The sequence below is a fragment of the Falco peregrinus genome, chromosome 8, assembly GCF_023634155.1.
Source record: "Falco peregrinus isolate bFalPer1 chromosome 8, bFalPer1.pri, whole genome shotgun sequence".
NCBI lineage: Eukaryota > Metazoa > Chordata > Aves > Falconiformes > Falconidae > Falco > Falco peregrinus.
In genome coordinates, this window is record NC_073728.1 from 10,089,072 (window position 1) to 10,106,508 (window position 17,437).

Genomic DNA, 17,437 nt, shown 5'->3' on the forward strand with positions numbered 1-17,437 from the left:
AGCAGGAGCAGGATTAGATCCAGGTTTATCACCACAGGAGCTTGACAGCTCACATTTTTGGTCTAGTGCACAGTAAACTGAGTGTGTAAAAGGGAACTGATATCTGAAGTGGTATGGACTTAACAGGTAAGTTCAAGGGTGCAATTCTTCCCCTTCCTCTGTCCTTTTTCCTCCTCCTTCTGCCAAAACCGAAACAAAGGCTTAGCAACTAGGAAGGCTTAGCCAAAGAAGAAAGAACCCCAAACATGATATAAATATTTTATTAATATTTTATAGGTATATAAACAAACATAACTCACTCAGCAAGTTTACGAGTCTGCAATAAAATACTGTTACATCCTTTTCTTAGACCTCCTTGAGAAACATGAGAACTCAGGAGTCGTACTTCAAAACGGAGGTTCTGAAATGGATCAAATTGCTTCTTTTAATTAAAAGGACATCAGTCAACTTTAATAGTTACATTTTTGTCTTGCTTGGTAAGTTTTGAAAGGCTTCAGCAGTTTATTTTTCAGACCACAGACTTCGCTGAAATTTAGCAAGGTTCTTCTCCCCTTACTTTTCAGAAGCTGAACTAAGCATGGCAGCTTTCCTTTAACACCGATTTATAAAGACTCAACAAAACCACGACCAGCGCTGCTTCAGTTCCTGCTGAAATCAGTAATAAAAACTGAGTGATTTATTAGGTGAACAAATACCACCCTGCTGCAAGTGGGAACTGTAGTCAAAATCCTCTTCTGGCCCTGCTTGTGTAAAGAATACCTTGCACACATAGGACAGGCTTTTGTGCTCACACAGGATGCAACTGCATCTTCAGGTCAGACCCCAGTCTGGACCAAATTTGTCTAACACATACTGCAAGCCCTCCCTTTTAGCAAAACTCTAAGAGAAAACTGAAAGGCAATGCCTGAGCATGACCGGCCCTTAACTTTGGATCCCACTTTATGAGGTCTGAGCGCAGAGTGCTCCCCAGCCCAGTCTAGTCCCACATATTTTGGGGTGCAGTCTTGCAAGCACCACGTAAGAGTTAAAATCTACCTACAGCAGGAATGTGGCCAAAAGCAGGTCCATCATAGTATGCCCATAAACTTGCCCGTAAATCTTTTCTCCAACTCAAAAATACTCCGTGGCACCACCTTCACCAGTGCTACTCAGTCTTACTACGATTTACGCATTTGTGTGCTGCTAACAAGCTACTCAGCCAACAGCAACACCCAAACAGGACAGGAAAGCTATTTTGTTCTGTTGTGTTGGAAATTTATTTCATCTCCAGGGACATTGCCTCCTTACATATTTTGCTGTTCTAAAAATCACTTTGTCCTATTTCTATAACTTGAAAGAGCCTCTCTGGCAAACAATACCCAGAAAGGGAAAACAGAACATACCTGAGACACAAAAAATACAGAAAAGCACATGCGGAACAGAAAAAGAGGTCAGTGCATTACATTAAACGAAGTCTAATAGCTTGAAGTTCAAATTCATCAAGGTCTAATAGTGAGGGACATTTGGACAAAACTCCCCTAATAAATTTATAATTAACCAGCAGAAAGCATTGCTCCAGTCAGATTTCTATTTTACAGTGAAATTAGGTAGCAGCCAAATAATCAAAGTCCTTGAAATAGTGTTCTATAAATGCAGGAGAAAGGCTGCAAAACTTCATGCCTTACCTTTGGGAATAAAATGCTTATTTGTCTCAATTCCCAGTAATTTATGTAACGGAATATGTATTACTGGAAAAGCAGCCAATTATAACACCATATTTATTTTTCTGGAAGAACTCTACTATACGTATTTTAGCAGAAGCTGTGTATTTATTGCATGTGTGGAAACTTCCACTACTAGCAAGATACCAATCCGCTTACTAAGACATATCACTGAGGAAAAAATGCTCTCAGACAAAAAAGCACAAAGGCAAAGTTTTAAAACACACTGGTTGCTATGGTGTTGAACACAGACTTGACTGCCTGATGCTAGCCTCAGAAATAATAAGAACCCTTATTTTCTACCATTGATTATTGAGCATGTTTCTGCACAGAGCACATACAGACGTTCGTTGGATTTTTCAGAACAAAAGACTTTCACATGTACCATGTTTGGTTAAACTAGCAAAAGTACACACAAACGAAATAGAAGCAATTACACTATATTCTTTGAGTGATTTGAATACGACTCAAACCCAGGATCTATTTTGATAAACATTGATAATAATGCTTTATATGATTCTTTTATGAATGAAAAGCGCAAATTACTGAATTAATAATATTCTACTTTGACCTTCACTAGAAGGTATGAAAAACTAACAGTATATGCCAATAATACCACTTTTTATTGCTGGAAACATGAATGATGAATCTGCTTGTTATTATACTGCAGATTTAGCCTCTTAAATTCTTACACTTCTTTGAACAAGTGAAGTGTTGTGTAAGATGTATTATTTTTTTGTATTATTTTCTGCTTCAAGATAAAGGGGTTTTGGTGTAAAGCTTTTTTTTTTAAAGGAAAGATAAAACAATAAGGCATAAGCTCTCTACTTAAGAATGGGTTACAGTCTTTTTGTTCTAACTTTCCCCACTAATGCAACGATTTTATATCAATATAATTAAATCTATGTAATCACAATGCACACCCAAAGTAAGTTTATCATTGTATCAGAAGAACAATACGCGCAGTTACAAGGTCAGACTGATTTCTAAAGCAATATAGTGATGCTGTAGAATCCTTTACAGATGTGATCTGGAACTAAGCACATCTTTAAATGTAAGTATTTTCTTAAACATTCAGTTGAACCAGAACCAAAAGCCAAATCACTTTGCCAAACATAGCCTAAAAATAGCCACAGAAGTTAGTACCTCTGTAGCTATCTCTGAGACACCAACAAGCAATCATCATGAATTGAAACAACCATTTTTTCATGTGTAGCTGTTCTGGACTGAGTCACGGTAGCAAGGGAAGCCAGAGAAGCCTGAACACTTCAGTGGCACACCACATCCACCCTAACAGTAGAAAAAGGGTTGCGGTTGCCAGGTCTGTCTTCAGGAGGGTGAGGAATACTTTTATAACATTTCAGTTGGTTCCAAGAAGACAACTGCCGAGATTAAAAGTTTTGCTATATAGCGCATACATTTTCATGCCAGATTATAATATATTCTTCATTACCTTTTACTATGTAGGCTCAGTTGAACTCTGTGCCTTGTCAAGGTATCTTTAAAATCTCACTAGTCAACGCCCAATCGTTGGCAGCAGCGGGCACTTTTCAGTTCATGGCAACAGCTGTTGCAAAAGCTCATTTTCCATTGAAATTGGGCTCCAAATCAATTTTGACAATTTACTTCAGCTACTTCAGTTTGAACAGAAACATGTTACTTACAATCCAAAATTTTCAGAAGTGAGATGCATTTCTATATGCTTCAACTTTGGATTATTTTTCGTTTGAAAAGGGCCATATTTTCCCAAGGTTAGAATCATGTCAATAAAAATGTCTTTGAAAGTGAGGAGACTGGAGCAAGGTTTAGGCATTTATGTCTAAAATCTGATCTTAAGCATTCTTTTCAAGAACCATCTTGGTCATATACAGCACCTTGGTCTTGCTTATAAATATCAGTAACAGACTGATGTCTGGGAATGGTCCAAAGTATTCTCATCCTGACAGCCTTAGCAATTTGTAATCTATCTCACCCCTGAACTCAGTCAGAAACAATGAATTGTTAACACAACTCTAAGGAACTCAACGTAGGCATTCCAAGAACATCTGCAACATATACCTATGGGATTTGGATCCCTGTAAAATTCATTGGTACCCACTTCTAACATGATACAGGAACATGCATCCTAGATTCCTCGATCAAATTTCCAAATCTAGGTTTAGTTCTTCCCTCTCCCTCAGGAAAGCCAACACCCATATATTAAACCATCTGTTCACAGCTATAACTTTCTAACTTCTCCATCGAGTCTGACTATGTGCAGAAAGTAAATTCAGTCAGCTGAAGAAAAAAAATTCTGCAGACCAATGGTCACAGCACTCAGAGTGACAAGATCTGAAGTGGTCCCCCTCCAAGGTCAGCTCTTGTATTTCATAGTTATTGAATAAAATGTCATTTCAGTCCTTAGGACAGGAACTAGGACACAATCTTCTCTTCCTCTGAGATGCCTGGATCTCCCTTGCAATATACAGAAAGCATAACCATCTATCCCAGGATTACTGACATCAATCGAGAAGCAAGGTGCACTCCGGTTCAGAAAGGTACATGGTGATGCTTATATTATTTTTGGACTCTAATCCTTGCTCAGCACTTCCTGCAAATCAAGCTTCCTTAAGGGATTTTTTTTGTTGGACGGTTAAAAACAGGAGCACCAGAAATCACTTATTGAAAACCATAGCCTTATTTTATTAAACAATTATCTCTTACTCCCTCAAGGCATATGGGTACTAGATAATCAGATAAGCACAATCTCAGTAATAATAAAACAGATCTAAACCGTTTAAGCTGACAATAAACACTGCAGAACTAGTATGAGCATGTTTTCTGCTCAGCAGTTCTGCAGCCGAATAAGCAAAGTCTTGCTCCCTGGTGACAGTGGGTTATCCTCAATTATCATATCAGCTGACATCAGCACTGAACTGGTGTCCTGTTTTCTTAGTCAATATGGAAGCTGCCATGTTTTTATTATTGTTGGCTTGCTTTTTTGCTTTTTTTTTTTTTTTTAATAATCACAAAAAAATGTACAGGTAAAACTTCTGCCTTTTCTGGCTAACCCTGAACAATTAAATCCAGATGTCTCTTAATTAATCCAAGAACTTACTGCTCTTGATTTTGAAAGATAACAGTATACATGGATTTTGATGGATAACTGACAAGTGATTTAATTTTGTGTGTGTGTATATTAACACTTACGTTAGAACTGTTCTATCCAAACAGGTTATTGTACAGTTTTAGGTTTCTGCTGATCAAATTAAATATTGAGGAAAAGGTGAGCCATCTAAACTCAATATTCAGATCTCCTTTACGGTGCATTTCAAGCACCCTGAAGAATTCCTTTGCCATTACTTTAATTCTCTTCCTTTTCATCATTTATTTCACTCTTCTACTTGATTAGGTTAATAGATAAAGAATATGGCATTATATGCACAGCTGCTGACTGGTCACACATAACACAGAAAATGAGAAACGTGACAATGAAAAATAAATTTTGAAATATATTTACACCGGAAGACCAGATAAACTTACTATGTTATATCGCAATGCACATTTTCTGTTGATTCCTGATATCTCACTGTGAGGGTGATCTGATCTATTTCTTCCAAAAAATCACCAACAAATGTAAAAGATAACAGCTTTTAACAGGATTTTAAGTCTGTAATGCTATATAACAGCGGATTTAAAAAAAAATGCTACTGTAACACTAAAGCCTAAAATACCTTGCCAAAGCCTACGCTGAGCTCATGCTATAGAGATCTATCATACCATATTCTCTGTAACTTTGTACATTTAGAATGAGATTTCCAAGCTTCCCTGACAATGTAGAGTCTCAGATTTCTATAGATTTTGGGTGCCTAAATAATCAATTAGCTCCTTAGTGGGATTTTCAAAAGAAACAATGTGCCTGCTTCAACAGATTTTTTATCAGCTTTTCAAGCACTTTTAAAGATCCAGCTCTTCATACTTATGAAATGAAGGGAGCCCACCCTCTAACATCTGTTTAGGTGTGAACTTGATTACATGGCTTTACTTTGGCAGAAGCTGACAAGGAGAAGACCTGTTTCACTGAAGAACAAGAAGTGACTCTCTCAGGGCTTCTGTTTGTCAAGAGTTGACATTAGACTGCACGTAGGATGACCTAACTTTTCACTGTTTCTAAAACAAAATTCTTGCCTTCCTTCCAAAAAACCCAAACTGTTGTAAATCTACTGACAAAAGGGAAAAAACTGAAACAAGAACTATATAGGAGATCAGCAAAATAAATCTAGAGGACTCAACTATACCCACACGTTTTTTATAAAACTGACTTAATTCAGCTATCAGCCCTCTAAAAAAAAACACCAAACACTCCCCCCTCAAAAAAAAAACAACAAACCACCAACCCAAACACCCAAACAAATAAAACCTCCACCATTAATTATACCTCAGAATCCATTTGCTGCTTCAATTTATAGTGATGAAATGCCATATAGGGTGGAGAAAGCAGTACCAGCACTTTATAATTTAATTTCACCAGCTTCTTAATTTTTTTTTAATAAGATTAAACTGACATCTTCATACCTTAATGCCAACCCATATTCAGGAAGACTCATGTAACCGACATGAATAATTTACACTGATCAATGCACACATCAAGGGCCTTCTGCAAGTTATGTTCCCTGAACATCACATACAAATGCATGAGGCACCAGAACTATACACACACCATGAACAATTCTACCAGAATCTGTCTTAATGATTTCTTATATATGAAAGAAAAGGCCTTTACCAAAAACAGTCAGATAAAGAAAAACCTACAGTCTCAAATTCAAAAATGCAATGACAAGTGACTGTTAGAGGCCCCTCTTTATTTATTACTGCATTACAAACCAGGAACTTTAGTTGTTCTCATTTTTCAAATGAAAAACTATTAAAAAACCCACAACCAACAACAACAAAACCCCAAGAACAGTCAAGCTGCAACAGTGCAAAGAACCATGAGAGCCTCGGCCAGTACTGTGGCATTGTAAACTAGTATGTAGTTACATGGAATATTAATGGATAGGTTTAACCTACAGTGTGCATATTCACTGCATAAAAAGCAGCAGTACTCTTGTCTTATGTTAGTTTATTTTCTCCCATATCTTAAATTTACTGAAATTGTTTTAGACCTATTAAATGAACAAATCCTTTTTGAAAACAGTACAACATGGCTGAAATGCAATAAATATAAGCACTTTAATATTTAAGTGAGGAAAATGAATTTCAGTGTGTTTCCAAATTGGTTTTCTTCAGTGCAGAGTTTCTTTATTTGTCCAAATAAAATGGATTTGAGTGGGTGGCAGCTTTAAGGAGATATGCAGCACTGTTCAATGGCTTTGTGAACTTGGAAAGATATTATGAATAATGGATTTGCTGTGCTCTTAGACACAGAGGCACAACAAAAACAATATCATTCTAGGTTCTCTAATAAGCAGCTGCTGGAGTAAGGAATAAAAAGCCTAGCCTACTGATTTAAGCTACAGGTGCTAGCATTTTGGTTCAGATGATTGTAGCAAACTATGGGACTGGTTCTGTTTTTTCAGCAGGAAAACTACTCAAACAGAGTGTGAGGGGCTAAATTCCCAAGGATACCTCCTACCACTCTGATTTGCTGCTTTCTACTTACAAGCCCATTTTTGTATTATACACCACGCCCTCTCTCCCCAAAAAGAGCTGAAAAAGGGCTGTATTTCCCTCTGTCAACAGCTGGAGGAAAAGGATAACTTCAAACATATGCACAAAATATAAAAGTACTGCTTTAGTTTCCTCCTCTTACAGATCTGAAAATATATCTCCCTTCTCAAGGGGAGAAAGTCCTTTGCTTCATTTAGTAATTAATTTTAAATACTTAAATTTCATCAGCAAATCATTCACACTCAAGCATGAATGGAAACAACATCCAATATAAATAGATTTGACTAAAATAAATTTGAGAAGTGTACCTCTCAGTTCTTTTGAAAAGAATCGTGGGTCTGAGAGAAAATAAGCACATTTTGGGAAGTATAATCCATTCCTAACAGTGTACAAGTTATCAATGCTCAGCACCACAGACACGTCTGAGTAGGAGGAGGTAGGCTATTTACCTATTGAGGTGAGATGACCTTATCCTCATTTTCTTCCCTAATTTGCAAATACAAAGCCTGTTCTCACTTTACACACACAGGCACATAAAGTAGTTCCTGATATTAGTATGTCTAAAAGCGTATTGAAGAGAAGTTCAGTCATCAGGATCTAAGATTCTGGTCCCAAAACTCCAGCTGCCATATTTGATTCAGTACTTGCAAGGTTTTAATACTGGTACTGTAATTCTAGAAGTTGTGACACCTTCTTATCCTGTTGGTAAACATATCTCCAGCAAGTGACTATTAAAATCTCCAGTTGCACATAGTAAAGCTTAGTTTATACAACTGTTGTAGGTGCTGAATACATAACCAAATTATTGTGAAGCCATGTGTGATAACCTGATAAGGATTACTTAAAAGGTTGACACACTTATTATTAGGTTTTCATCAACCGGCAGTGCTAGCTGCTAACTTCATACTTCATGTTGCATACTGCATCCTCAAGCCCTTATTTTCATCTTTACCCTCCAAACACAGCTCAGATCTGTATTACTATGAAGCAAACTCTGATATGAAAAAAAAAAATATCTATGAAAAGGGCTTTTAAATCATCAGAACGTAACTGCAGAAGATCATGTATAGCATTTTTACTTTTTTTTTTTAGAACTTCAGAGGAGAGATACAAGTATAACTTCAGCTATGTTCACATTGTGCAGCTAACTGGCATGCCCTTTATGCAACAGAAATGGTCCATGACTATCTGCTCTGTGTCAAATAATTCACAAATTTTGTTGACATTTTACTGTAGTCTTAATATTAACACTTCATTATCTAGAATTTTTGTTTTGGTGCCAGAAATAGGTCTGAAAGAGATACTAAAATACAAAGAAATTCATTGGTTTTGGATCAGCTGGATAATTCCAATACATATTTAACAGGTTTCCCACAGATACACATGCCTTTGCAGGCTGTGAGTTCAATAAATAGATGCATAAAAATCGTCCTTCAGAAGGTGAACTGATTCCTAGCTGGGAATGATATTGGCTAGTCTAGAATGAGATTTTTGCATGAAGTTGTGTCTCAGTTGACATCAGAAAACCTACTTTGAATATTGGAAGTGCAGAAGGGAAATTGCCAAAATTTTTGTTTTCTTCACCCTGATCTTCATGTTCATCAAGGCACCCCCACTCCACCCCCACATTTTTTTCATGAGAAGTGTCAGACTAGCTATGTAAACAGTTCAAAGACTTGGCCACCTGTATCATGTGGATATAAAGTTTATAGCTCTTTCAAAGTGTGCTCTGAAGATTCTGAGATCTGGCTCAAAGAAAAAATCCACACAGGGTACCAAAGACATTGTATTGTATGTATGGGGTCCTACCATTTAGGGAAATTTAAGATTTAGGAGAGAAATTAGCTCCAAGTTTTTGAAAACTGTCACTGAGAAAAGAAACCACTGTTGGGCTGAAAATGGTATTAATTCACATTTTAAGAAGATACAAATAAAATTCAATGTCTTCCAACTTCAATAAAAGACCCAGGAGACCCTTTTTGTACATAAGAAGTCATTGCTTAAGGATTAAGATTAACTTGTATTCATATTCCAGCTAAAGCTAATCAAATATGAATATAGTTTGCTTTAAGAGGATACATACAGTTAAACAACTAGTGTTTCAGCATTTGGGAGAGAAAATGATCTGGTAACACAAGATTTTGTGTAAAGTCTGAACCCTTAAAAAAAAATGAAGGAAGAAAAACCAAAAAGAAAACAAATCCCAAAAGCATCACACACGCACATCTCTGAAGACTGCCTGGAGCCAGAGGACAAGAATTCAAACAGGAATTCATATATGTAAGGGCACAGAATCATAGAATGGTTTGGGTTGGAAGAGACCTTAAAGATGACCAAGTTCCTATTGTCCTGCCACGGGCAGGGCCACCTTCCACCAGCCCAGGCTGCTCACAGCCCCATCCAGCCTGGCCCTGAGCACTCCCAGGGATGGGGCAGCCACAGCTGCTCTGCGCAACCAGTTTCAGTGCCTCACTGCTCTCGTAGTGGCATCCATTAGAGCAGACTTTCATTTTGAAATCAAATGACCAACTCATCTAATTTCAAACTAGAAGACAGCAGCTAAAAAACAGTTCAACGTTCAGGTGGATATGCCTATCAAAGCACTGCTGCTTATAAACAGTAAGATGTATTCCTGTTCTTGTTAATTCACTGGCAATACAAGCAGGGAAACAATCTGCAATTACTTGTCTTACAGCACACTGATTTTGGGTAGCAGTACCCCACTTTAACATGTATCACAGACTACACATGTAATATTTGCACTAACTGGTACTAACAGGATATGGTTGTGATGACTGAAATACATCATTTTAATGAACTGTTGTCTTCACTGAATTCTGTAATAGTATCTGACAGCTTTCACTGTTGTATGAGTTACCCTCTGTTGGTACAATTAATTTCTGTTTTGGTTGAGATATTGTAAGACAATATTTCTAGGAAAACAGGTGAGGTAAAGAAAAGGTTGCCAGCAACAAATGAATGTAACATGAAGGAGAAAGAAAACAGGATAATGAGCCTGGATATGTAGTGAAAAACTATGCTATAACTTAAAATGTGCTCAGTGTCTGCAGTGCTGATTCCTTGCATTTGGATACTGAAAGTAGGACAGCAGAAACACCCTGTCAAGATCTGAACAATATTTTGCAGAAGCCATGGTTACAACACTTACACACTTGCAAGTAAAACAAAGAAATCAACTTGCACATTGTCAAAGGGAGGAAAAAAAACCACCCTGAGCCTACTATACTATACACAAAGTAGACTGTTTTCTGGACCTGCCAGCTGATTTGGTTAGGATTTGATGGAAGAAACCCAAGTATTACCTTCATAATTCATCCTGCTCTTGAACCAGATGTCAGAGAATCTAGGAGACATTTTGACAAGTAAGGTAAACCAAGTAGAAAGGTGTCCAGCTTAGAGAAGATCACATTACTTTAGCAGTTCAAACAAATAAAGCATTCTGCTGTCCAACAGGAATCTCTCAGCTAGCTATACATGATTTAGGAAATTTGTGCATTCCTGGGCTGACAGAGGGCAACTGGAACTTAAAAAAACAACTGCATGTATTATGTTTTTCCAAGATATATTGGATGCTGAAATAATGGAAGAAAGAAAACTGTTAATATAAGAAAAGGATACATGCTTTTATGGAAATCAAGTGCAACTTTCCCTGCTATCTTTCCATAAAAGATGATGGAAATCTTATGTAGGTAACTGACTGCAGAGTTCAGATAAGCCTACCAGAAATATGTGAAGAGATGAGAACTCAGACATCTTAGGAAGCAGCTTCATTCAGCACGCCTAGTTTTAAAAAAAATAAAGTAGTAAATTGATTTTTTACCCCTTCTCTTAACCATAAAGTTAACTTTTCAAGACCCGTAGCAGAAACCAGAAAGCAAAGCTCTAAATTTCTCTTTTCAAACTTTTGAAAAAAAAAAGTAAAAATATTTTTGATATTTAAAAAAATATTGTCATTTTAATTACCAAGAAATTAAAATATGCTTCTTATGTACAAGATAAACTACCATGGACAATTCCAGTAAAACCCACAGAGAACATCATCTAGACCTGTAGCCAACAACCACCAACACAAACATTTCAGCAGAAGCTGAATGGACACAGTTCCTGTCACATTTAACGTGGTAATTCCATGGTGACAAGCTTCTACTGTGTCACAAAAGGTAGTTAGTTTGTCACAAAGTGTAAAGGCTGACAGACTTTGTAATATCACTAACAACATATGCTTTAATTTTTTTAAGTATATGTGTGCTTTGAACATTGCTATGCAACTGCAAACAAGTCCAGCATTGCTTTATCACTGCAACATTTAAGTGATAGAGAAATAATAATCATATAAACATTTCTCATGAATCTATATTACTCCTGAAAATCCAATTCTGATTTTGCTTCTTCTCAGCCAGTAAGAAAGTTTGAAAATTCGACATTTTTTTAATGTTACCAAGGAATGGGAAGTTATGTTTTTAATGGTGCCAGCTACTTCAGTAGTAACTCACTATATGGCCTTGACTAAAGCACTTCACCTCTTTGCTTAGTTTCACCAAATGTAAATAATTGTATTGCTTGCCCAGTTTAGGCATTCCCTGGGCATTAGGTAAGGCTCCTCAAGGTTTTTTTGACTTGCAAATATGTGGCTATATTAAACATTTTTCATTATTAATGCCTGTTGTCTTGTACTAACTCTGTAACGAGGTAAATGAGTATACAATATGGAGTTCAAGCTACACTTCTTGATTAAGTTTTGTGCTTCAAGATTCATCTTTTTCAGTGTTATAAAGATTAAGCCATATTTTCCCCTTAACTGAACAGCTATGCTTTGGATATAATTTTTTCCCTGATAATTCACATCTTCAAATTGATTTTTACAATTGGCTCTCTGGGAATTCTAACAACTAGGTTTTAGACTTCCTTGGTCCTGAAAAATGTGTTATGGAACTCCAGCATAATTACAAATTCAGAGACTTGGGCATAGGCCTCATTTTGATTTGAGGGATTAATAGCAGGTTGTCTCTACAGTACTCCTCAGAGGATTCCAAAGGAAATTCTCCTCTATCAAAATGGCAAACATTTCCTGATGTGCTGTCAAGACAGACATTACAAACTACCCAAAGATGGTCCTTCCACATTTCCTCTGAGTTCTTCTACCTGCCTTCTCATTTCCTGGAGAACATTTGTCTTTTCTGAAAATAGATCAGCTTCACTTTTACTGGAATCAATTAAACGTGGTATCTGGCCAGAAGAGCTTGTGGCTTCTATCCCACTGAAAAGTGAGTCAGATAAGTGTCATCTGAAAAGGGGTTATTTTTGACAAGGACTGGTTACACGCCCTCATTCTGATTCCAAATGTGCAAGTGTGGCTCCATTTTGAAGCTAGACAATCTTTATGAGTTTCTTTAAAGGAGATTTTATTGAGTCCTGACTACAAATCTGATAGTAAATATTTAATTTAAAAGCTGCCCATTGCCTAAAAGAATAGGAAGAAAAAGAAACAGAGTAGGAATGTAAAAGATGCTAGAACTTACACTAAACTCTATGCCTTTTCACATTGCTCTGATGGTACAGAGCAACTAGCTTGACTAACCAATTTGGCAATTCAAGTAACATAAAGTAACTTCTTTATTGAGACTAAAGCAAAAAAATCACAACCAAAACTATAATAACAGTTTTAAATCAAGTTAATCATATCTTGCACTGCACATTGTCAAGATGGTTAATACTGAAAATGTGCAGCAGCAGCATTGCATGGTATCATTCCATAGAAGGCTATAGTTGATTAGAGGCTTTGCATTAAACAAAATCATCCTTGCTTAATTTCTTTGAAAGGTATACTAACCCTAAATTTCCCAAAATTAAAATGCATCTTATCAAGTGGAGAGAAGTTGTAACAAAAACTAAGCATCTTAATGTAGGCTTAAGAACAAAAGAATGAGTTCTTTAAATAAACTAGGAATTAATTTGTCTTACACATCTGTCACTAAAGAAATTAAATTCCCCAGTCTCGCTGTAGAAAAGCAAAAGGTGTCAATGATTATTTTTGTGTAGATTTGGAAATAAGATACATTAATACCTTACAAACAAGATACTGTATTGGTGGTTGTACAGGATAATGAACAATGATCATGATAGATAGTTACTTTTAAAATTTGCACCTGAACAAATGTACCAAAGGGTACTAGTAATCACTGAGGACTGATATAAACAATTACATTTTTTAGAATTTTAAATAAAATTTTGATTATGGGACAAATTTCAGGGAGCTAGACAAAAGTTACTGTGTTAAACGAAAACAAATAAGTGGTGGGTTAAAAATTAGCAAACAGAAAGCAGCAATGGCTCCAATTTGCAAACATTTATTCACCCTAAGGTCTGATGCAGGACGGTACAGAATTGCACTTCCCTGTGCCATAATTCCACCATATTTTGCACTACTGAAAGAAACCAGAGAAAAATGGCAAACTGGTCCAATGACTATATAATGGATAAAGTGGATAAAAAAAATAATTCTGAATGTTCTGACTTTGGTGCAAATAATTCTCAAGCTTAAAGTATAAAGAAAAATGTCTGCATTTAACATACAGTCTACAGCATATGTCTGCAAAACTAAATAACCGCCTGTGTTTACATGAGATATATTATGTTCAGTTTGATTTGCATATCAGAGATCAGGCTGTAAATCTCTGATGATATTTATTTACAGTTGGATAATTGAAATTAATCCTGCCAAAATGACTTTGACAGTCCCGAATTTATGGTCTGAGAAAACAATCCCGGAACTGTTTGCTGAGCTATTAACATGGCTGGCTATATATTTTCAATCTGAGCTACATTGCTGAATAAAAACCTGTTCACAAATTATAAGTGTCTTCCATTCTTCCCCTATTTCGTATTCAATTTGCTTGCTATAATCATTAAGAAGTTTCACGTTTTCAAGTAACCTTGAAGATAGCAGATATGTCTATGCTTGCTGGTTTTGGGGTTTTTATTTTTCTAACCATGGCAGGTACGTTAGTTAACTTTCTCTCCCCGCACTCATGATGTTAGGCCAATTTCTTTTTAATTTCCTGTAAAAACTGCCAATTCTCCCAGCACAAAGCATCAAGAAGTTCCAGCACTGGAACTCAGACTCTCCCAGATCCTCCAGTAACTTGGATCATGGGTGCATCTCAGCATGTGTCTGTCTTCAGGGAAGAAGCATGGGTTCTTGGATTTTTGTTTATTTGCTTGTTTTCTGATTTGTGTTTTAAACTCAGATTGTATCTTTCAATAGAAAGTTGTCAAGGAGAACATTGTTAACTACAATGCTACCTCATATTATCCTCCTGGTAGGAATGCCCTTTGTGGCTAGATATATGACAGAAATTTCCAACATACACAAAAGAAAAATGCTTGTGAATAATATCTATATAAAAAAAGTAAGATTCAGCAGGTAGTTTCACCTTCTAATAAAACAAAATTCAAACAATTAGCAGACTGAATTTTCTTATCATTGGCAAAGAATTACATAATCTATTAAAACCGTTTGCAACCATTTCCTATTCAAGAGATGTTGCACCTTGTATTCTTCAGATTCCAATAATGCATTTAATGATTGTGAAAGTTGCACCCTGGCTTTTAGCGCTAAAAGATAGCAAACAGCTTCCCCACTTTCTTGATACCAAGTTTTCAGCCACAGAGAATTCTGTTGTAGGTATTTCAGAAGCTATGTTTATAGATAAAAATTAAGTTTCTAGTATATAAAAGCAGCTTATCGAAGTCTGGAAATAAAAAATGACTGCCAACCATTACAGAAATGTATGTATTTACATCCATAGCATTTATTTACAATAGATCTCTTTTAGAAAGGTGGCAACGATAGTCTTGCTATTCATCTTGCTTTCTTTCTCCAGCCTCCCTACAATATACTGCTTTCCAGGACCATTCAATCTGAAAGCAGGCATCCATCCAAATATGTAATATTAAGGAAGACAGACAGCTATCATTTATAAAATGTTAATTCCTTATTAGTGGAAAGAATAAATCACTAGATTAAGCAGAATTACTGTGATCACTGATTATTACCCTACCACAAGTATGTTATCTTGTGCTCTGTCCCCTGTTCAGAGCTTGTGTCAATTGGCAGACAAGCAGTCAACTGGAGAGAGAAGACTCTAAAGATGACAACTAGATAAGCACATATTATTGGAGGATGGGAAGGAAAAAAAATTCTAAGCATCAAAAACCCTTGTGGAAAGCCTGCTCCACCTTCTCATTTTGCTGCACACACCCAGACTGTGAAGGAGTTTACATATTTATACGGTGCCCAGCACAGCTGGCTTCATTTGTATCAGAGAACTCCAGGCACATAACAAATTTACAGGTGACACTCTGGGAAACATCTAGGATTAGTGTTGCCAAACTCAGCCAATTAGTTTGGCAATTAGTACCGCCAAACGAAAATACGCTGCAGGTTCTTTTGTATAGCATTTCTGTATATATGCATCAGCAAATTAACAACCCAGACTGGAAACTACCAGCCTGATTAACCTGCCAATAGCTTTCCCTTATTTCCACATACTCTGCACGGGTTGATTTTTCACTTGAATTAGTCAGCCTGGGCATAAGGATCAATTGCAGCTGAGTGTCCTGCAGAATTAGGTCTTCAGGCATTATGGCTCAAACCTGAAAGGCATGTCTTGTGATCATCAAATCCCTTTTTACAGAAGCTCTTCAAGAGCATCTTTTTTTTCCCCATTGTACTCATTTTATACTGAACTAAGTGCATACATCACATATCTTACAAATTGATCTAAACAGCACTCTATTGTCTTTTGGACTTAGGTAATGTAACGTAAACAAACACACAGGCTTTTATTGTGAACAGACTGAAAGCCTACCAGTGAGGACTCCAAGTGAGGCTTTTTTATTTCATACTCTGAAAACTCCTCTATTTTAAGTTTACTACACCACATTTTTATGCCACCTCCTGCTCCCTTTAGCCACTGAGATTTTTGCATGGCATAAGGTTTCAATAACTATATGCCAATAACTAGCCTTTCACACCATGGCTGTGCTCCTTACTCTCTTACTTTCAAATGCAAAATGCACATCTGATACACTGAAGGTAGAAATGAGAGTTGATAATGAGTATGAGTGGGAGGCATGGGTTGGTGATGAAGATTTGCTTTGATTCCTCTGACTACAAAAGCTTCCTCGGTAGAGAAGATATTTTAAAGTGTCTAAACAAAAGCTTTGTCAATGCAAATTCAAAACCATTCTGACATAAAATTAAAGCTATTCTTAGTATTATTTCTTAAAGGCCATGAATATGTCATAAAAGATGATCAAAGTATTAAATCCTACAACAGGTTAAGAAAAGAGGCCATGATTTCCAGTGTTTTCATTTCTAAGCCAAACACTGACCATTAATTCTTATTACTGATAGTAATGCTGAAAGCATCATCTGTTATCAGAACTGGCTGACAATTGCTGTTATAAAACCCACTTCTCAGTTGTCTCAAACTTTGCCAGACTTTAACTGCTTTGTCCATGATTTTATAAAAAATGAATATTTGTTTCAAGCTTTTGTTTTAAGTAGCTGCTCTCAGCTTAGCCAAAATAATTGAAAAAATTCAGGAAAGGATATGTTGCTTATCCCATTTTGAAAACAATGTTTTTATTATTTAATGCTTCCTCAATGCATGATTTGAAAGCAAGACTGAAAATCTGATACTGCCAGAGTTTCAGTTAGCTCTCAAAAAAATCTGGCTGAATTACAACATTTTGAAAAGTCTCAACTCATACATGTTTATCAGAGAAGTACTTCACTTTTTACAACAAACCCCTCAATGCTCCCGCTTCACCAAGCATACTCCTGAAATAGTTCTCTGTGTCTCAGTTGCAGGGCTCACTGCAATTGCAGCAGACTGGGAGGGATCTAGGCAAAAGGAATGAAATGAAGAAACTCTCCCTTGCTTTTTCAGTGAAGCTTCTTCACCTGCAGTGGCCAATAAGCTTGAAGGAGTATTTCACCTCATTCAAATGCAAAAGAAGAAGGTGAGAGGAAATGGAAAAATCAATTAGAATTGGATAAT

At 36.5% G+C, this 17,437-nt stretch overlaps 1 protein-coding gene across 1 annotated transcript in view; it reads right to left on the reverse strand.

Moving 5' to 3' along the window:
• SPAG16 (sperm associated antigen 16) overlaps positions 1–17,437 on the reverse strand; it is a 411,444-nt gene that overhangs the window by 165,623 nt on the left and 228,384 nt on the right. The gene's annotated exons all lie outside the window — the stretch shown is intronic.